Source organism: Anopheles aquasalis, chromosome 3 (genome assembly GCF_943734665.1).
Source record: "Anopheles aquasalis chromosome 3, idAnoAquaMG_Q_19, whole genome shotgun sequence".
Lineage (NCBI taxonomy): Eukaryota > Metazoa > Arthropoda > Insecta > Diptera > Culicidae > Anopheles > Anopheles aquasalis.
Genome location: NC_064878.1, coordinates 64,597,782 through 64,617,557, shown reverse-complemented (window position 1 = coordinate 64,617,557; position 19,776 = coordinate 64,597,782). Strand labels below are relative to the sequence as shown.

Sequence of the window (19,776 nt, the reverse complement as noted above, 5' to 3'; positions counted from 1 at the left end):
CTGTTCTGGGAATTGCATTTCTGCGACGTATTTTTGGGAGTAAAAATCATAACGAAAGCGGCTCCATCCAAGCAAACGTTTGCATTGCAGCTGACTGCAAGTGTGCACTGGGTGTGTTGTAAATACAAATCTCCTTTTTGTTTTTCAACGCAGCAGGCATCTGAATTCGCGAAGGGTTCCAACAGAACCATTATTAACGTTGTAGTTACTGCAAAGTGAATTCCGTGTCTTTTGACTATTGTTTTCACCATCTTTGTCAAAACGAAAGTGACAATTCAATCGCAAAGCGTCGCGTCGGCAGGCAGGCAGACGATCCAGGAAGCCGTACGTTTACATTCATCCATCGCTTCCGGTACGCTCTCATTGTGTCACTCCGATGGCACTCCCTCGAGGGATGCTGGGCCGGCGAAGACGTCTCGGAAGCTGTGTGAAGCAGACACGTCATCCGTTTCACCACACCTTCTCCTGTCCTGGGCATCGCGGTATGGCCTTCACCGAAGATCGTTCACGGCGCCGGTCGCGATAAGGGAGAGGCGCGAGCGAGCGACCGAGCGAGCTGTCGCTGACGCCACGGTGTCGCGATGGAGGCGCCACACTTTAACACAAAAGCTCATCAACCGAACCGAACTGCTGCTGCTGCTGCTGCTGCTGTGTCCTGGAGCCGGGTATCCCCGGTCACATCCTGTACGCCCAGCGTGTGTACGTAGTCTGCTTACATAACCTCAAAAACGGAGAACCGAACCAGCGCGCCTCTGCTGTTTGTCAATTACAATTTCCCGTTCCATCTCCCGTGGGAGAACAGGCGACACATTCGGGATTCGGCAAAAGTTTGCGTCTCGGTGTCGTGGTGCAACGGAGGCGACGAACCGAGACGCCTGGAACCGAGGTCAGGGAGTGCCGAAACGGCAGAAAAGTATTTCCGGTTCGGGGAAAGTGGTACCAATTTATATTTTGTTTCGCTGTTCTAGCTGCTTTCTTCAAGCATGCTGAGACGAAGCGAAGCTTCTTTTCGCGGCTGCATCGCGTGTGTGTTGGTTGCATGGTATGCTGGCTGGCAGCTTGCTTTGTCGGATCGCATCGCACCCGGAGCGCCACGGTATCGAGGCGCACCGAAACGTCACAACTTCCGATCTCAGTATCATATTTGTACAGTTTTCCGCTTTTCCGACATCGTTTTTTCGGGGATTGAACTCCCATGCATCCCCTCTACTGCATCACCACCATCAGCATCATCATCATCATCGATAGGAATCTCTTATTAATCACCACAGCTAGTTGCACAGGGGGTAGCGTCGCAGCAGGCGGGGAGTCTCGTGATGCCGTAAAGTCAGGCAACCATTAGTGACTGTTTGTTCTCGACCTCATACTCCTGCATCCCCGGGGCGGCGGAACAGTATCCGGTCGCACACGAAAGCAAGACATTAAGCAGGGCGGGATGTTTTCCCGGGGACGAGCAAATAGAAAGGCGAGCTAAAAACAAAGCCAAACACCAAAAAGGAAAACGAAAAGTCAATCCAAGTCAGTCGAAGGAAGTAGCAACGGGAACTCTTCCTGGCACGGAATTGGCCAAATGAAAGAAAGGTGCTTCTCTCTTCGTCTCTCTCTCTCTCTCTCTGGCGCTCTCTGCGTGGTGATGTCAAAACGTTTGGCTCGAAATCGGGGAATCGATTGTGTCGCCGGCACGCGGCACGTGGCGAACGGTTCCGCAGTTCTGTCGTCGAGTTGATTGGTGCATCTGGCTGGATGGCTGGCTGGCAGCTGATGGCCAGTGAATTGTGCACGATCATGCAACATAAATCAGCATGCCATGCTGGCTGTCAGGCGGCCTGCGCTGAGCTTTGTGTTTCCAATCGCAGTAGCAGCAGCAGCGGCAGCGGCAGTTGAGTTGACGCGTTGCTGACTCGCGTTTTACATTTGCTGTTGAAGCTCATCAATCCGGAAGCCTTGAAATACTGGTTCCATGAAAAAACGGCGGTGAGAGGGGAAAGAACCGGAAACGGGGTCCATCGTAACGAGCACTTGGCACTCAAAGTGTCGCTACAGTGCAGAGCGATCCTGGGGCCGGGGGTAGGGCTATGAATTTGGCCACCTCATCGTCATTAGGGACTGCCATTTGCACCACCAATCCTTCACTCTCCAATCCCCCTTTCGAGGGAGTTCCTGTTTCGTCAATTAAACAGCAACCGGAGAGAGAGAGAGAGAGGGAGAGATTGCTGGCTCCATCGTTGCACATCATCGCTGTCACGATCAGTTTTCATTCCGGCGCCCCGAGGGCAGTTCCGATTGCACACTAGCAACCCCTTCTCCCTCCGCCTGGACACCTGACACGGATCGCAGGATGAATTTGCCCTTTTATTGTTTCCTTCGGACAGTGCTGGCGAGAAGCGCAACCACAAACGATGCGGACCTTGCATCGTCTTACATTAGGAAGGTGATTTATGGGCAAGTTTATGGTTCCTGGCTGGCCCGTGGCCCACGGAGTTTCCTGGAGGAAAAGAGGAGAAGGAATGGAGGAGGAAATTAAATATTAATGGCTTGTCGAATGCCACTACCCTTCCCTTCCTTCCCGTGGAGGCCAATGGACGGACGGTGTGCAATGGAATGCACTATCCTCGGCTGCCAGGAGTCAGCATTTTCGGTTCCAGACAGACCAGGCGATGGACACGGATTTGAAGGCACCAAAAAGGGGTTTAGCGCCGGGAGCAACAAAAGCGTGTAAGAAACGGGGAACCATTCCAAAACCCATGGTCCATGTGCCTGCCTGTCTGTCTGCTGATGCACCATTAATGTGTGATGCGGATGGATCACGCTGCTGCTGCTGCTGGCGGTGCTGGCGGATTTGTCTTCATTGTCGGCTACGCTAGGTTTGTGTTTTGTGGCTGGCAACCATATTCTAATGATCCCGTCCCTTCCCTTCCCCAAGTGCATGTTTGACGTTTGGTTGCTTCTTCTTGCACTCGGTTGTTCCGGGAATAAAATGGAAGCGATGCGGAAGTGATTCCCGCAAAGATGGTAGATGCATTAATGTTTACAATCATTTATCACTCCCGCCTACCAGCAGGGGGGGGGGTTTCATCTAACGATCGTAATTGTGCTGTGGTGGCAACGATGGCAGCAACGATGGTGGTGGCATAATTTAAATAGGACGCTCGCCAGCACACAAAAAAAACACCATTAATGCTCGAATGACGGCGATATGGTTCAGTTTGTGTGTCTGTGTATTTATCTATGGCCACTGGTGAGTGAGAGCTTTGGCACATTTTTTTTGCGCACAGTTTTCCGGCAATTTTTCCTTTTTTTCTTCTGTTTCTTTTTCGTCTTTTAATTCCTGCTTCCACCGCCTATTTGCCATTCATCAGTTGATTGCTGCTGACGATTGCCGCGGCAGAGGCAGCAATGTAGCAATCGTGAAATACACGAAAAACGGTGCTCTCTGGTGGAGCAGAGGAGCAAGAGGTCTCTGGGGTCTGAAATTGCTCTGGCCTCTACAAAGAGAGTGCGCGATCGCGCGGAAAAATGGCGATGAAAATCGTACTGTAATTCATGTGAAGGAAAGAGATAGAGAGAGAGAGAGAGAGAGAGAGAGAGAGAGAGAGGAAGAGACGCGCAAATTAAAATTTTTAAAGAATGACAGATCCTGAGCCCGCATCCACCAACAACCCGATACCGAGAGTTGCAGCAATTCGTTTGGATCTAGCATTCATTGGAAAAAGGCCGATTTAATGGCGCGTTACAATGGTTCGATATTCTGTTTACCTGCAAAATGGAGAGATTGTTTGTTTCGGAAAAAGGATTCCAAAAAATCGATCTTTCCCTTAATCCGTGGCACACATTGTATCGCTGGTAGGAAAAACACATTCTTCCTGAAATTGAGCGCGAGTTCCGAGAACCACGACCGAGGAGCAGGCAAGGTTACATCAACAGACCGTACCTGACCTGGTGCAATCAGCGTCCTTTGGTATCCGTGTGTTAAATACGTAACCAGTAACCGATGACCATCATTAATAGCGACCCTTTTTTTTTTCTTCCTGCTTCCTCTCGTACTGCTGTTTTATCGATACGGCTATAGGGTTTCGGCTATTGTTGTCTCGCTATCCCTCTGCTTCACATTATCATCCGGCACGTGCCACCGTAGCATCAGCCAGAGCGCTCTGGCCATCCAATTGTCAGCTAAACTGTTACCTGGTACGGCTGTATCGTTGCACCATGCACTACAAAAGGGTGGCGGGTTTTTCGGACGGCTCTTGGGGAGGCACATTCCGAATGATGCGATGTCATTATTATCCTCGAAAGTGCTTTCCGGCGTATTAAAGGTCCTTTACTCTTTCTCTCTCCCGCTCGCTCGGTCGACGCGATATCCACTTGAATCTATGGGCTGTGGTTGTCGTCGTCGTCGTCGAAAGAGGATATCTCGGTCAGCACACCAGCCACCAGCGTTTGCACCAGTACGCTTCAACTAAATTAGAAGCAATATTTACCGTGAGCACTCGCAGACCTCGAGGCTCCGTGGCTCTATCGTTGGTTGCAATTTTTCGGAATTTCACTTGCGGGACCTGCGGAAAAGCGGAAAACCCCGGAACGCCGCTTGTGCTGGAGTCCTTTTACCACTCCGTTTGCGCTCGGGTGCTTCGTTTGATGTAATTAAGATAAACTTTTGTGAATGAAACAGGAAACAGGGAGTGAGGGAGGAGAGGGTGGTGAAGGTGAGTTGAGTACCACGTGACCCAACCGCAGCTGCATTCGGCAATTGATGAGCCGAGAGGCAGGCAGTGCAACGGCAACGATGTTGAACTCCGATCGATTTTCCTCGGAATTGCTGGAATTCCGGTCCCGGGAAATGCAATGGAAATGGGTTGCGGTTTCTGCACTTGTCTCTCTCGCGCGCGGGCGCTGCTCGTCACTTCATCTTCATCGCGACATAATTGCAATTGGCGTCCACTCCCCCGGTCCAGTGCAAGATGAAGCATCCTTCCAAACAAAAAAAAAATGGGTCGCGCGCTGGAGGTTTTGTTTCTGATTACCTCGCTTAGGCACACTGCGGTCACTGGACACAGATTCGTTTATGCCAGCGTAAGGGGCAACCGTTTATCGTGGTCAGTATCAGGCGGCCACTCTTCGCTACTTCTGACAACTCCATTTTTCAAACTCAGCCTCAGACACTCGAGAGCTCGAGCTGGAGCTCGAACTGCTGCTGATGCTGTTACTCATCCCTTGTGGTGGTGTTTGTGGTCTCGCCCTTGTGGTCTTTCTGGATCTGGATTCGAGTGCACAGTCGACTTCCTCGATCGATTTTTGCCACTGGATCGAGTCATTGAGTGGAGGGAAGCACTTGAAGCCTGAGATCGATCAAACTGACCTACCCCCGAGGGGTCCCTGGAGACCATCGGTTGGCCAGTGGCTTTTGTATGGCTTATCTCGTTTTCACTACCGATTGAACTCTTCTACCCGGTGGTCACAGCTGCTGCTCCGACTGGAATCGATAAGATGTCCGGAAATGACGGAAACTTGCATGACAATGGCCCCAGCAGCGGGGGGGACTGGAAATCAATGAGTTCCCTATTGTGTTGAATGCAATGATTTGAATATTTATATAAGAATGTAAGAATGCATTCAGTGCAGGAACTTCCTGTACCAGCAGCTGAGCATTCAAGGTTCGCTACATCGCACCGAAACCCCTCATGTTAATGCAATGAATGTAATGCTGGCAAAGTACTTCCACGCCCTCGAGAAGACCAATTAGCAGCAAGCATACAAGTACAATTTCGCGTTTCCCGCTAGCCTACCAGTTCACCGGTTTGCATTTTAACAGCAAGCAGTGCAGCAATCCCGCAGCTTGTGGTTCTTATTGTTAGCTTTTTCTCCTCACTTTTTTTTTTGTTTTCCACTTCATTTACGATTATCATTTATGCATAACACGCCCACTCCATGCTGCACACTGCTTTGCATGCAGTGTGCTGCTGCTGCTGCTTCTACAGCTGGAATGCTGGAAGTGGTCCGCAATCAAAAGCTAATTCCATGTTGAGTGAGCCCGGAACTAAGAGCTAAACTGGTAGGGCCGGTATGCTGGATATGGTTTGGCTCGACAAACCGAAAATTATGAAGCTCTAATGATAGCAAATTGCCCTCGTCTGTCCAAAGTGCCCTTGTACGGTGTATTAGGTATCCGGACGTGTGCAAACCCGGTGTGCCGACTAACGGCAGTTTGGTGGGATTTAAATGGCACTCAAGCAGGGGGTGTGTTATGGCCACATATAACCGAGTTATGGCCACATATAACCGAGTTCCGTACGGAGCAACATGATATGGCCAGCAGTAAGACTGATGCAAATGGATCTTTACTCTCTACGGAGGTGTCGTCTGGAGAGTGCAACTTCACTGCAACTCCTATATCCGTTGCCAGTGACAGAGAGACAGAGAGATAGTGGCTGCTGTTTGCCGGATGTGAAAGTGTGGCAGATTCTGCTTTATTGATGTACCGGAGAAGTATTTTCATTATTATACCTTGCCAGCGAGGAATGATGATGCTGCTACAATGGCTAGAATGTTTGCTGCAGTGCTACAAGTACATTGTCCGTGTTGTGTTGCAGCAAACGAAACCACTTTACAGATACGCAGATGACAACGATTGCAGGACATCTTTTAAATGAAAGAAATGTAAAATTTGATGCATCTGATTGAATGCATTCACTTGGCTAGGCCACTCGGACGACACAATGACGCTGTATAGAGAAGGACATTTTCTCGACATTCCTTCAACGGAGATACTCCTTTGAGTTTAAGTTGTCTCCTGCAACCGACACTAACGCACTAACACTTGACAAGCACTTTTATCACAATTCAGCCTCCAGCACCATCAATCTATTAGGTAATTTATGTGCAAATAGCTCGAGGCATTTTCTGCAATTAATTCCTTCTCACCTCGCTCTACTTCAGGACACCTGGCCACGCTTCTAGGAAACTGAAGAAGACACGGTTTCTCTTGTCCTTTGCCTGTACGCTCATTTCAATCACCTGTCATCTGCATCCACTATCCTTGGGCAAGAAGCACCCTTCACGTATGTGTCCTTCTGCCAACGTTTTGGTTAACTTTTCAAAACGCAACCAGCATCCTCAACATCACAAGCGAGCAAAGTGAATAACGGAATGAGAAGGAGTGGTGCATGTGGCCTGGAACTGGCAAGCAGTGAGCGTGTGTTCGTTCATGCGTCACAAGTGGAACGAATGGATGCAGTGTCTGGAACCGGTGTAGCGGAACCATTGTCGTTTATCACCATTTATGCTAGACACCACACAGCACACCGCGCCACAGGATGCATTATTATTATGTACTCAAGGCCAGCACAGGTCCTGATGCATGCATCAGTTCTGCTTTAATGTTCTCTGCATCAGAATGCATTCTAAGTTGTGCCGGTAGCGTGGTATCATGCAACCAACCAGCCAGCAGCAACAGTGGCTGCAAATCAGATCAGTAACCTACTTCAGCAGACCATTAGCAATCGAGTGGTGCGCCGAACGCTAACGAGATTATGATAATTATAAGTTGAACTTGGTTTCGAACTCTATCTATCTGTTCTGCATCGTCGCCTGCAAACAACGCACCACCGCCGTTCGTCGGTCAATCGGACGGATCGGACTGCTTCATCGAAGCCTCGGTCAGACGACGCAGCGCAAACTTTAATGACCTGAAGCCCTTGAGCCATGTTCCGAAGAAAGCACATTTCCAGGGGCGAAGGTAAATCCTTGCCAAGATGACGCGAACCAATCACCAGCAAAGGCAAGTACTTTCGTTCCCGGGAGAAAGTTTGTGTATCGCGAGGAGAGAGAAAGAAAGAGGAAAAAGGATTTTACCTCGAGTGAGTTCTGGCCACCTTGGGTTGCTGACTTTCCTGTTACAAATAAGGAAAAGTCGTGGTCTTCCTCGGTTGGTTTGGTCGATGAATTCTCGGTTCGCGCGAGTCACCAAACTTCCGTTGGGCGCTCCAGCGCTGCAGCACAAATTGTTTCTATTTGATTGCGGAAATATTAATTTATGCGCACTGACCGCACACTGCTGCCCACGCAGTTTGCTCGCCTTCCGCATTACAGGCTAATTAAAAAGGACTTTTGTAAGGGAGGAAAGGTGAGAAGAATGCGTCTTGGAACCCGCTCTACTCGAAGTCAGCACAAAGCGAGAAGAAAAGGCTTCGCAGGCACACTCAGGAGCTTATAGCTGCATTTTCTTCCCCAAAAAGGGGATGCACTTTGAAGGAATTTAATTCGAAATTCGAAGCGACTCTCGCGGTTCAAGAGAGCTGATGAATAGTGGCGTAGGTCGTGTTGTAATGGGCGAGTACAACGTTATGATCGAACCCCATTTGCCAAACGACCTTCCGGGATGGCCGCTAAAGGGAGGGGAGTCCCGGGCTTACGATTGACGGTAGTTGTCACACGACCATCTAGCCACGACCACCGTTTGGTAAGTGGTTGGACCCTAAGAGGTCTTAACTTTATCCCCCCCCTTTCACGGGTTTCCTCGCTTCCGCTTGGTTCCATGGTGTGTGGTTTCTGCTTCTACACTCGAGGAATCTCCAGTGCACCGCACGTGACTTGGGGCAGCCCGTTATTTATGGTTTTTTCCGCCACCACCCCACCAGCAAACGGTGCTGTCCCGCGGTCGCTAGCTCGTAAAGTGTTTTTTCCTTTCCAGTCAGCAGCCGGAGCAGCAATACGCATCGCTTAGAACGATGAATGCCACTCTGCAGCAGCAGCAGCAGCAGCAGCAGCAGCAGCAAAAGGCAGCAACGTTCCTTGGTACGCACGTGGAACGCGCGATGGTCGATCGTAAACAGGGACGGGCGTTCGTGACGATAAATTTCTTCTTCGTTAAGTTATGAGCTCGCCTTCTCCACGCCAATTCGCCCCCCCGGGCCAGCGCAGTGGGATTGATAATTTCGCTGCGCGGTCAGTACGCATTCCACTGCATCGGGAAGCAGTGCAGTCGCGCAATGTGTCCTCAGGCGATGCAGCAGGCAGAGCAGTGTCAGAGAGTATCATCCTCGCCTGAAACCTCATTACCATAATCGGCATTCCCGGTAAGCTGGACTGCATAGCGCGTGCGGTGAGGGTGATTTGTTTCGATTACAACTTTAAACTGCACCCAACTCCAAGGCCGGATCGAGGGGCCGCAGATTGTTGATGCCACAATGGCAACCCTCATTTGTTGGAATCCATACCAAACCAACGTGCTTGTTAGTTGACTTTGGATAATTGAAAAACTCATTCAAAAACGCACCACAAATTTAAGGGCTGTGTGTTGTTGGGAGGGTGAGTTAGCCAGCACCAGCACGTGCAGCATGAGACGGCTCTGTTCGTTGATCATCAACAACTCCGGTCTCGTTCTTTGGTTGCATGGTTACCTACCCAACCGGCGGTTGTTATGTGCTGGCCAACCGAGATGCATTGTTACATATTTAACGCCGAAAACGACGAGTGCAGTTCCTCGAGGTATCGCACAAACCATAAGTGAAAGCAAGCAAACTCTTGTCGTCGCTGTTATCCGGCACATTCAATCCGGTATGATGGTGATCCGGTACACCCGAACGTGGAGAAGTGTTGCCGGAAATGTCCATTTTCATTTGGTGATCCTTGGCAGCAGACAGCTTTTGCAGCAGCAACGAGAGAGCGTAGCAGGCAGTTCCATTGTGATGCAACGGAAATGGGTGCTGTGAAGCCGTTGTGGAAATGTTTAAATAAATTATGAAACAAAAATCGAAAGCTTCACAATAGACGAAAAAGCGAGCCTCTCCTTGTCTTCTTCTCCACTCATCATCATGCAGCTCGCGTAGTCCAGGATGTACGGTACGGTACACTCCAGTAATCCGATTCCCTGGTACCGGATCCGGTACCCTTTGGCACCCAAAACACGAATCCGATGGATTTAATCAGAATAATGTCTGACTCACTCGTAGCTACACGGAATGGCGTTCGATTTAGTGGCCTAGAGCTGCAGCTCCAGGGTTTGGGTGTCTGGATAATAACATCGCCCACAGCTCCAGCACTCCTACGAAGGACGGGGTGTTACAGCGCATTAGGGATGATCAAAGACGATGCTAATTTCGTTAATGGACGGACAACGACATCTTTAAAAGGTGTCGACGATAAACGGTCCCAATTGTCGCTGTTACTGAGTGTCTCGGTGGCAGACAGGATTAGTGCTTTTCCAGGACGTTCGCGTTGAAGGTTTGAGGCGATTGTGTGGCGCCTGTTATTGTCTCGAATCGTGCAGCCAGTCACGATGGGACGAATTATGGAAAAGAAGTTCCAATAGGTGCTGCAGCGTCTCGGTGAGGCAATGAAGGATCCACTTTCTACTTGGCTGTTGCCACTGTTGCCTACGCGCAAACCGAACCGAAGCTGGAGGCATATTTTATCCAGGACGCCACATCCGGGCTCCGGGCAGCACCCAGGGGAGCGCACTAGAGGAAGTAGCTGTCAACGATGCACCGAACTCGTGCCGACATTATGCAACTTATGGTCGCACGATGTAGCAGTGGGGTCGGCAAGAAAATAAGAAACCTCGCTGTACCATCCTCTCTTCAACTACAAACTGTTGTTTGCTGCTGCCGTACACACGCGCTAGCCGTCTCTTGGGCCAACATGTTGACACGTTGCATTGAAATTTAATTAACATTCGAGCGGAAGTCGGGCGGAATCTGTCAGCAAGAAGCTGTCTGGCTGGCTGGCTAGCAGACAGGTTGGCCGCCGACGTCCTTCGTCCTTCTTTCCACCGCTTTTGCCTTACTGTCCGACACATTTGAACTCTTGATCGCGTTGCGCTGTACCGACGAGAGAGAGAGAGAGACAGCGAGGTGCACACATAATTGTACCCAGACATTCCGGGGGCCAGCACGATGCTTTGTTTTTACAAAAAGCCGACCTCGGACGGATCCACACGGTGAGCTGGGCAGTCAGGAAGTGGCGCAAGTGCATCCGAACGCTCACGCTTGACAGCTGGAGAAGTTTCTCATTCGTCAGGAAAATGGAGTTTCATATTCGTCGGATGAGCTACTCTTCGAACTTTCTCTGTCGCTTCTCGCGTTGACTAGCTGGTGGCTAGCAGAGAAAAGGGTTCCGACAGTCTCGAGTTGAGCTGATGAGTGCCGCCAAACACACAGTGTCAGTTTGTTAATCCTGCTGGGATAGTCTAGGAATAGAAAAAATATAAAATAATCAGAAAAATAATGCTATGAATGAACTGCAATCGGAGGGAAAAGTTCGCTTTTAGGGATGCGACTTTCTTTTTTGAGTTAAAGTGCACCAAACGGTACTTACTCGCCAGCTCCTAGCTGATGATATTTATAGCGTTCGCAACTCACAAACTGCACGAGTTGCGGTGCAAAGAAAACTTACATTTCGCACAGCATCAGCAAGTTACGCGCTTCGACACAGCGAGCATTCACAAACCGCGGAACGGTGGAGAAAGTTTAACGGCGCTACCAGGGTCGATGAAGACGATGACTGAACTTCTGCATATGGGAATCACCCGCCGGTGGAAACTTCCGCAACCGCTGAAAGCGATGCGATATCTTAGTGGCGCCGGCACTCGTCTGCTGATCATTGATCGCGGTGAAGAAGAAGGTCACGTAATATAATGTTTGATCGTTTGCTCTCTCATCTCACCAGTGAGGGTCCTACTCGCTATCTATTCAGTGCATCGACGCTATTGATCGATCCATCTCTTTCGGTGACGGAACTAGGTTAAGCGTACCGGTGCTGCGGTTCCGTGAGAGCTACTTGAGATTCTGACACTTTTGCCACGCCACGAAAGACATGCCACTGGCAGCCCCATTAATATGAATCTATTCCATCCGACGTGCATGATAACAACAGGGGGGTTTCGGGTTCGGTTTTTTGCTACAAATAAATCAATCACATTTTCCGATTTTCCTATCAGACCACAGTATGTGTAGCGCGGGAATACACAAAAGCAGATGTGTGTCTGTTCACCGGGGGTGGGGATATAGTGGATGTTCGGGGTATGACATTCTGTCGCTGAGTGATGGTGCATAAGTAACGAGTCCCCCGTACCACCAGTTTGAGATATTAAAATAAAATCGATTCATCTGTGATACGAGCATTGGCCGCTCGATTACACCGGTGTTGGCTTGATGAAAAACGATACCCCTGTTGTTCCCACCCGTCAATCATTCAATCTCATGTTCGTGTTCGCGTGTGTTACCGTTAATGATACGTTGTTGGTCCACTGATCCGTCTGGTTGGTTGGTCCTTTGCCCATTTTGTTACCATTTGCTAGTGAAATATGCTGACATACACTGCATGTGGTAACAAAATAGCAATTTCTAAGTGACGGGATTCGGAATCGCTTTTTTTCTCGGTGCGGACGTGCATTGCCAGGGCGTCGCAATTGGTTTCATTATTTTGTGATCCGATCGGATTTCTGATTCCCTTTTTATGTTGCAAAAGCAAATTAAAAAGCCGACCACACTTCTAATGAGCCTCAAACCACCGTGCTACCACACGTGGCATCGTTTCACTGTAAAAACGGAACACACATGCGGAACATTTTAACACGTTTCATTTGGATTTACCGGACCGAGGGTAATCAATCGAAGCACTACCCATTAGTAGCGCAATGCTCATGGGTGTCCATTTGTGGCTTCCTGGTGAAAGCTTAAAGCGCTGTGAAGCAATAAAATAAATGCACTTTCCGGGATTTCATCCCCCTGTGGCACTGGAAATCCATATAATCGGAATTGTAAAACCCGTAAAAAAACTCCTATTTCCAATACTTTTCCGACAAAATCTCGCAGCAACGCGATGACCCTGAAAAACGACCATTAAATGACCGAAACGGGTCGGAAATTAATTAACTTTTCCACTGACCACCGGGGAAGGGACGTTTCAAGTTGATCGCGATGCATCATCATTCATTACGAGCGCTCGCGGAGTCGTTTGACAGACGGCACCACCACCGTTCAGTGGGTGCCACACGTTAACGTGCACTTAACATTTTAAGCATGATTTATGTAAGTCGAAGTATTGTCCGTCCGTCGCTCTTGGAACGATGGATCCTCTCTCTCGTGTTTCCTTTTGACCGGCAGCAGCAATACCAGCAGCATTGCTACAGTCTCGGCAATAAAATCGAATACATCAATCCTCACCATCCCTCGTAAAGCTCGTGGAGATGCTCGAGATGGATATGGTCCTAGCCTTTCTCAAACCTTAGACTACGAGGAGCGTGTGTTTGTGTATGTTTGATCATAATCTGAAATTGGAAAATGCATTAGCACGATTTTGCGCCTCTCTGTCCGCCCTGTTCTGGCCAAATAAAATTAAAAAAATCCTCCATCAACCAAGCTCACCTCTATCTCCTCAACCTACAGCAAGCGCCACAACAGTAAAGCTGCTTACAACTTTCCTTTCCCACAGTAAGGTGCCTTCCTTGCACAACGGTCCTGGCAGCAAGCTCGATCCATCCGCGTCCCCGCTCGGTGCTGCTCGTTATCGCGTGCGTGCCAAACCAATGGGCTCCGCCTTGATCGCCTGCTGCGCTGCCGTTGCTGTTGTCCTTATTGTTGCCGGTTGTTTAGCTTGTTTCCGGCAAGCTGAGCAGAACAAATTCGATTCCGGAGTGCGAACACAAATGCAGCGAAAGGGAGGCAGGACAACCCCACCCCATGAGAGGAGCAGAAGACGAGACGGTGAGGACGGCACCGATTCCTTGAATCTCGCCTTTGAGTGATAACTTTCCTCTCGGGTATTCATTTGTATCCTTCGCCAGGGGGACGCCGGCCGGCAGTTTCTGTTGGCATCAAATTCGATTCCGCTGCGCTGCTGCATCTTCAGGGTGCTCCATGATGGTTTTTCGTCGTCCACCATCTCGAGTGCAGTGCTTTGCCCGCACGACGAACGTCGAAGGGAACGAAAAGAACGTCCCTCGGGGACGGTTGTTGTGCATTTTGTTGTGCACTTTTCGATGGCGCTGGCTGAGGAGAGTTTTAAAGAATATCAGAGTCTCGTTTTTTCCCCCTTTTGGAGTTTGCTTTTTTTTCGGTGAGATCCCTTACGTTCCGTTTTTCGTGGCACACAAAAGGACTTTCTTGCTAGCTTGATTCTCATCGTACGCGACACACCACGGACCGTTGATGATGATGGCGGTGTATGCTTTTTTTGAGGGGACAACAAAAAGGAAATGATTGCTGCGATGATTAACGATAACGGGCAATACCGTAACCATATGTTTTGATGTTGATGGACGGTGCAACGCTCCGTCGGAGCCATGACAACGACGAGGACAGCAGGTCGAGGATGTCCCATGCCTTGCGGAAAAAAGGAGAAATGCGACGCAAATACTGTTTGTCATGGGTTGCTTTGAAAGGAATGCATTTTTTGGGGGGGGGGGGGGGGGGGGGGCTCCAAGAAGAAAGGAAATTCTGTTTGGAGGTTTTCACAACATACATCATTTAAGATGGCTTGGAAAAGCGGAAAATCTGGTAGCTCCTTCCGAAAAATGGAACTAATTGTTTGGGGCAACTTTGGTTGGAAAATCCTGGGGAATTCGATAGAACCATTAATTTTCCCCTCGCAATCTAAACTCTTGTACAGGAAAATGCAACCTCATACCCACACAAATACGAGCACATGGTGCAGTGCAGAATATCTTTTCGTTCGTTACAACATTGTGACTCATTCAGCATCACCACACATGATGCTAATGGTTGCAGCGCCACAGTCGTTGCGACAAGGCCAACCCTTTGTGGCCACGCGTCGCGAACGTACGTCATCGTTAATAATGTTTCTTTCACACAACGACGACGCCACGACTTGCACTGTGACTGACGGCCGCCTTTTGGGTCCCCGCTTTCACGGTCCTGCATCACCCACAGGCACCCACAGCATTCCATCTCATCTATCTTGTTAGACGGCGAGCAAGAAGATAAGGATAAATTAGCATTCAGCTAGAGGCGTTAGAAAAGGCAAAGAAAGAAAGAAGAAGAAAAAAAAACAGCCAACAGCAGCCGGCAACTGATTGTGATTGTCGTGAACTGGCGTGACAAATGATAAGTTCGCTTGATGTACGCGCGTGTGCTGCCCTCCGGACACCAGCACCTGCGCTACGCTTTTTTTCCATTAACCCGGGCGTGAAAATGGTGGTGGAAAATCGTTGTGTCGTCACCGTTGTCACAGGTGGCAAGCGAGAACGCGAGAGAGAGCGAGTGAAAGTTTGTCAGCAAATTAAACTATTTTTAACTATTTTACGGTGTAGGGCAGGACTCTTGGCAATCTTTCCATCGGAACGTGTTGACACAAAAGTCGTGAGGGTGTGTGCGTGTCTGTCGTCAGCTGAGTCCAATCACAACCGAGACAACTTCCGGGAACTTATTTGATTTTCTCAGCTCCGTTCTGGTCCGTGCGGTTTCATCGCGGTGGATGAATTAAGAAAACTGTTTTCATGTTTTTTGGAACCCCCCGTAGCGAATGCTCAGTGAAGCGCAATGAAGCGTTTTAACTTCGTATTTCCTTCTCCTTCGCCATCACTTTTTCCCCCGACCGTTGGTGGTAAAACATAATTTTAACTGATTATCCAGTGGGTGGAACCTATCCGGGGTTGCGGGCTTCACCGAACCCAAAAACCCTAACTATCCCCCCAGCGGAACTTCTAATGAAGTCCACCGCGTTCAACGCACAACCACAAGTTGTGGGAGAGTGACAAAAAGAGGAAAATGTGACGCTCGCCCACGACCATGAGCGAAATGCTAACGAATCCTCGGTAACTCTCGGTTAAGGTTATTCGCTTCTCTGCATCTCGTTACACGAATTTTCCCGGCCTCGCTCCAACGGTGGCTTAAAGGCTGAATGAAGTTTTTCAATGACAACCACTCCGTGTGGCCATCACCGTGCGGCTCGTTATCGAAGTGAAATTAATGTCTATTGGGCAATAATGTTGAGCTGGCTTAATTATGCGATTTTGCAGCGCGATGCATCGGAATGCCGCACAATGGCATCAACCCTGCCGACAGATCGTTTTGTGCGGACATTCTCAAAACGCACAATGGCCACCATAAATAAACGGATTCTTTTTTTTTTTGTTTCGTCTCTCTGAAAAGTTGACATATTTTTAATCTAAATTACGCCACGCCACGCACGAACCCGAAACTGTAATTAATTCCTCGTTCGAGTGCGTGCATGTGTGCCTGTGGCGCACTATTTACGATGTGATTTTATTATTTACAAAAGAAAAATACATTGTAATTTAGCACAGCCCCTTGTCCCAACCGCACAAACAATGCGCGTGAAGTTATGCGTGAAGATAACAATGGAGCATTGGTGCGCGATAAAGTTTCCTCATTCTCCATACACCTCACTATGCTTGCCATCCTGTGAATGCATCAGAGCCCGGGGGGAGGGAAAACACATTTACATTCCCTTGGTCGATATATAGATATACGGTTTTTTCGGTTATGTTCCGTGGTAGCAACATTGCCAGCACATACCAGCACCAGATAGTAATGGGAAGAGAGGCCATATTTTGAACATTTCGTCCTGCTGCTGCTGCTAACGACCTAGAGAGACGCAGGACCTCGAATACTGCTCATCGGTACATCGAAAAGCGTTCGATAAATGCGTCGGTGTTTGTGTTGGAGTGTGCATAACTCCTGCTGCGTACTTTGCACAGGTCCGAAGTCGTTGAAGGCCCAACAACAAAAAGCTAATTTATACTGGGCCAGAAACTGCCCCCAGCTGCTCTTGCATCCGCTCTCTTTAGCACTTCTCCTCTCTCTTTCACTCTCTCTCGCTCACTCTCACACAGTAAACATAGCGAAAAGCACTCTGAATGGCGCTTGTGAATTGGTTTTTCATGGGGAAGTCGAATCTGTGCCGCACAGCTTACTGCACCATTAATTTGAATATTTCAACCATGCTTCAGCTGAGGGAGGTGTGTGTGTGGGTGTATTTGTTGGCCAGCAATACGGCTCCGGAGCGCTGTCCAACTGAGATTGTTGATAGCTTTAGCCTTCCACAGATTCACAATGTTTTAATGTAGATTGATCCACATCGCAGGCCACAACAACGAAGCCCATGGTTGCTGCGTTGTTGCTGAGGATGTTGAAATATTCAAACGAACGGACCCCAAACATTGGACAACCAACTGCACTCGCTCCTAGCGCAAGCGAGATTTTCCCGCGCTTTTCCTCCTCTCCCTCTCCAAAGTCAATTTTCCTCTCCAAGCGTCAATCGCGGCGCGGATTATTTATGCGAAATTGAAACAATGCAAATTTGGTTGTTATCAAAATCATTCATTCATGCGTTGCGCGCATTGCACGGCCCGGTTCGGCTACATCGAAAGCTCATCAACCCGTGGGACGGACAGGCCTGGTGCCAAACCGATGGAGCGATAAATAAAATATAAATTGACTTACCGTCGATTACCACTGCACCGCAGACAATCTGCCAAAAACCAAAGGCCACGCGCGCGCGCCCCCCACGCTTCCTATGATTTGTGCTTCATTTCTGCGTGGCCAATTGTGCTGGTGGTTCGTGCACGAGAGTGACTCCATAATGCAGTTGGCAATTTATGAGCTTTTTCCGCCCCGGCACAGGTCAACCCAGCAGCGCAGAATGGTTTGCCAGAGATTGTGTGCTGCTGCTAACTTTATTTAAGGATTTACTCTTTTGCGGGATGCCCGCTACTCCTTAGGGTGGCGAGTGTTTTGCGAAAAGGAACAGCACACTGCGGAAAGTGCTGCCCCAGGAAAAGTGAAAAGTTCATCCAGGAAAGACGAATGTTACCTATTGCTCCAGTTTGGCACGCTTTCGCCCAGCTCACAAGAAAGTATAAAAGGAAATCCTCCCTTTTTTACCGTTGTCTTACTGGTATGTCTTAACATCCACATAAAGGTATAAGAAAGAGCCAAGAGGAACGGTGCTAGTCGTTGTGCTAGACAAGATTAGCGTGCCATGATATGGCCCTTTCCCTTCGTTTTCAAAGTGTGCCAAAGGCGGTGAGCGCATTAGAACACACTGCATCAAGGTTATGTTTCCTTCCCCGAGGGAGGGAGTTTGTTGTCTAATTCTCTGGATCAACAGTAAATCGTGTATCGTGCAGCTCAGGTTACCTTGTGCGTCTACAAGCCAGAACGGAAGATGATTGAGAAGGGAAAACCAGGAGCATCACTTCGTTCCGTCGCTTTATTGACAAGTGTTACTCGCTAACCGAGTATCGTTACACCTCGAAGTGAGTGTGCGTGTTCCCGAGGGTGTCGTTTGTGTCTGTTTAGCTACAGCAAGTTGTTAGCCAGCTTATCGGCACGCCATCCCATCGTCGTTGTTTTTTGCGCCATCGGTGTTTTTGTGCACAAAAACACGAAAACAAAGAAGCGATTTAAAACATTCCCTAGAGTGCTAGTGGAAAGTGTTGTGCAAAGTGCATTAAATTAAAATCCTTAAACACACTAGCACACCCAGACACAGGAAAGCACGCACTGCAGTACCGGGGGCGGGTTGAGATTGGTTGCGGTTTTGTTATTAAATTCAACATTATCATTTGTTCCGGGATCCCAGGGAGGATGTGCCAAGTGAGAGACAGGGGAACCAAAATGTCCATGTTACCGGAGAAGCAAGCGCACAGATCATGTGGCGCAAACCAGTGTGAGCAGGTGAGCTGGAGCAGTAACCTGAGAAGACACATCGCACAACCGACATACCGATGGGACTGCTCGCTTCGATGCACCGCTGCCATGCACTGCAGACGCTCCTGCTGATTGAAATGGAATGGAGTTTCTTTGGGTTCTTCCTTTGACCTGCACACAGCAGCCAGAAACGGGGAAAAAACGAAAAAACGAGTGAGCTACCAGGCGCCTCCATCTAGTCGGTAAAATGTTTGAAGATTTATTTATTTCGGTTCCCCCCGGGGGGTGACTATAAGCGTGCTCCCCGAAATGTGTGTCTCTCTCTTTCGAGATACTCATCGGATGTTAGTTTATGATGACAGGAATCGAGGACACAACGGTAAGGACCAACCATAATCCCAACATACCGACAGCGCATGCTGCGATGCAAGACGATATGCGATGCAGGTGACGACGACGACGACGACGACGACGACGGTACACGATGTCGCATCCATCGCAACCAGTTGCCATGTGGCTGGCCGACGCCAACTGGGCTTTTGATAGTTGATATAGGGGTTGATGTTGGGCTCCCGGCTGTACCGTTCAATCCGTTGCTAAGGAAGCCAAACCAGCGCGATTCGCTACATGCACTGGCATGTACCGAGTTATTAGGAAGCATTCCCGGTAAATCGGAACGCTGGCGGCACTTTGCTTCTTTGCTTTCGGTACGGATTTGATTTGATCCGTACCATTCACGTCCGTAGCGTTTGATCAAACAGTCATCAATTGAGTTTTCGGTATTTATCCAACGGGGAGGAAGCAATTTAAAAAAGAAAACCCCCTTCAAGTGTGCGCAGAGAAGATGCCGTCCGGTCAGCAGGCATTCTTCTTCGAGAGAAAATCTTTCAATTAATTATCCTGCCTATGGCCACAAATCCGATCCGGTGTGGTGTTGTTGTGTATCACCACAAGCTACACCTGAATGTGTCGGTTATATATTTGTTCGATCCGGCCGGTCGGTCTTTGAACCAACCCAAAGGGAACAACCGACGTGCTTGATGAGTGGTGGTGCTGCAAGCTCATTAAAATCTCCACAAACATCGTGTGGCCTCAGAGCAGGCATCGAATTGGAAGCACCGTAGCGATGATGCGTGAATGCATTATT

At 49.0% G+C, this 19,776-nt stretch overlaps 1 protein-coding gene across 1 annotated transcript in view; it reads left to right on the top strand.

The window, feature by feature from the left end:
* LOC126576434 (uncharacterized) overlaps nt 1-19,776 on the top strand; it is a 46,061-nt gene that overhangs the window by 4,131 nt on the left and 22,154 nt on the right. The window lies entirely within an intron of this gene.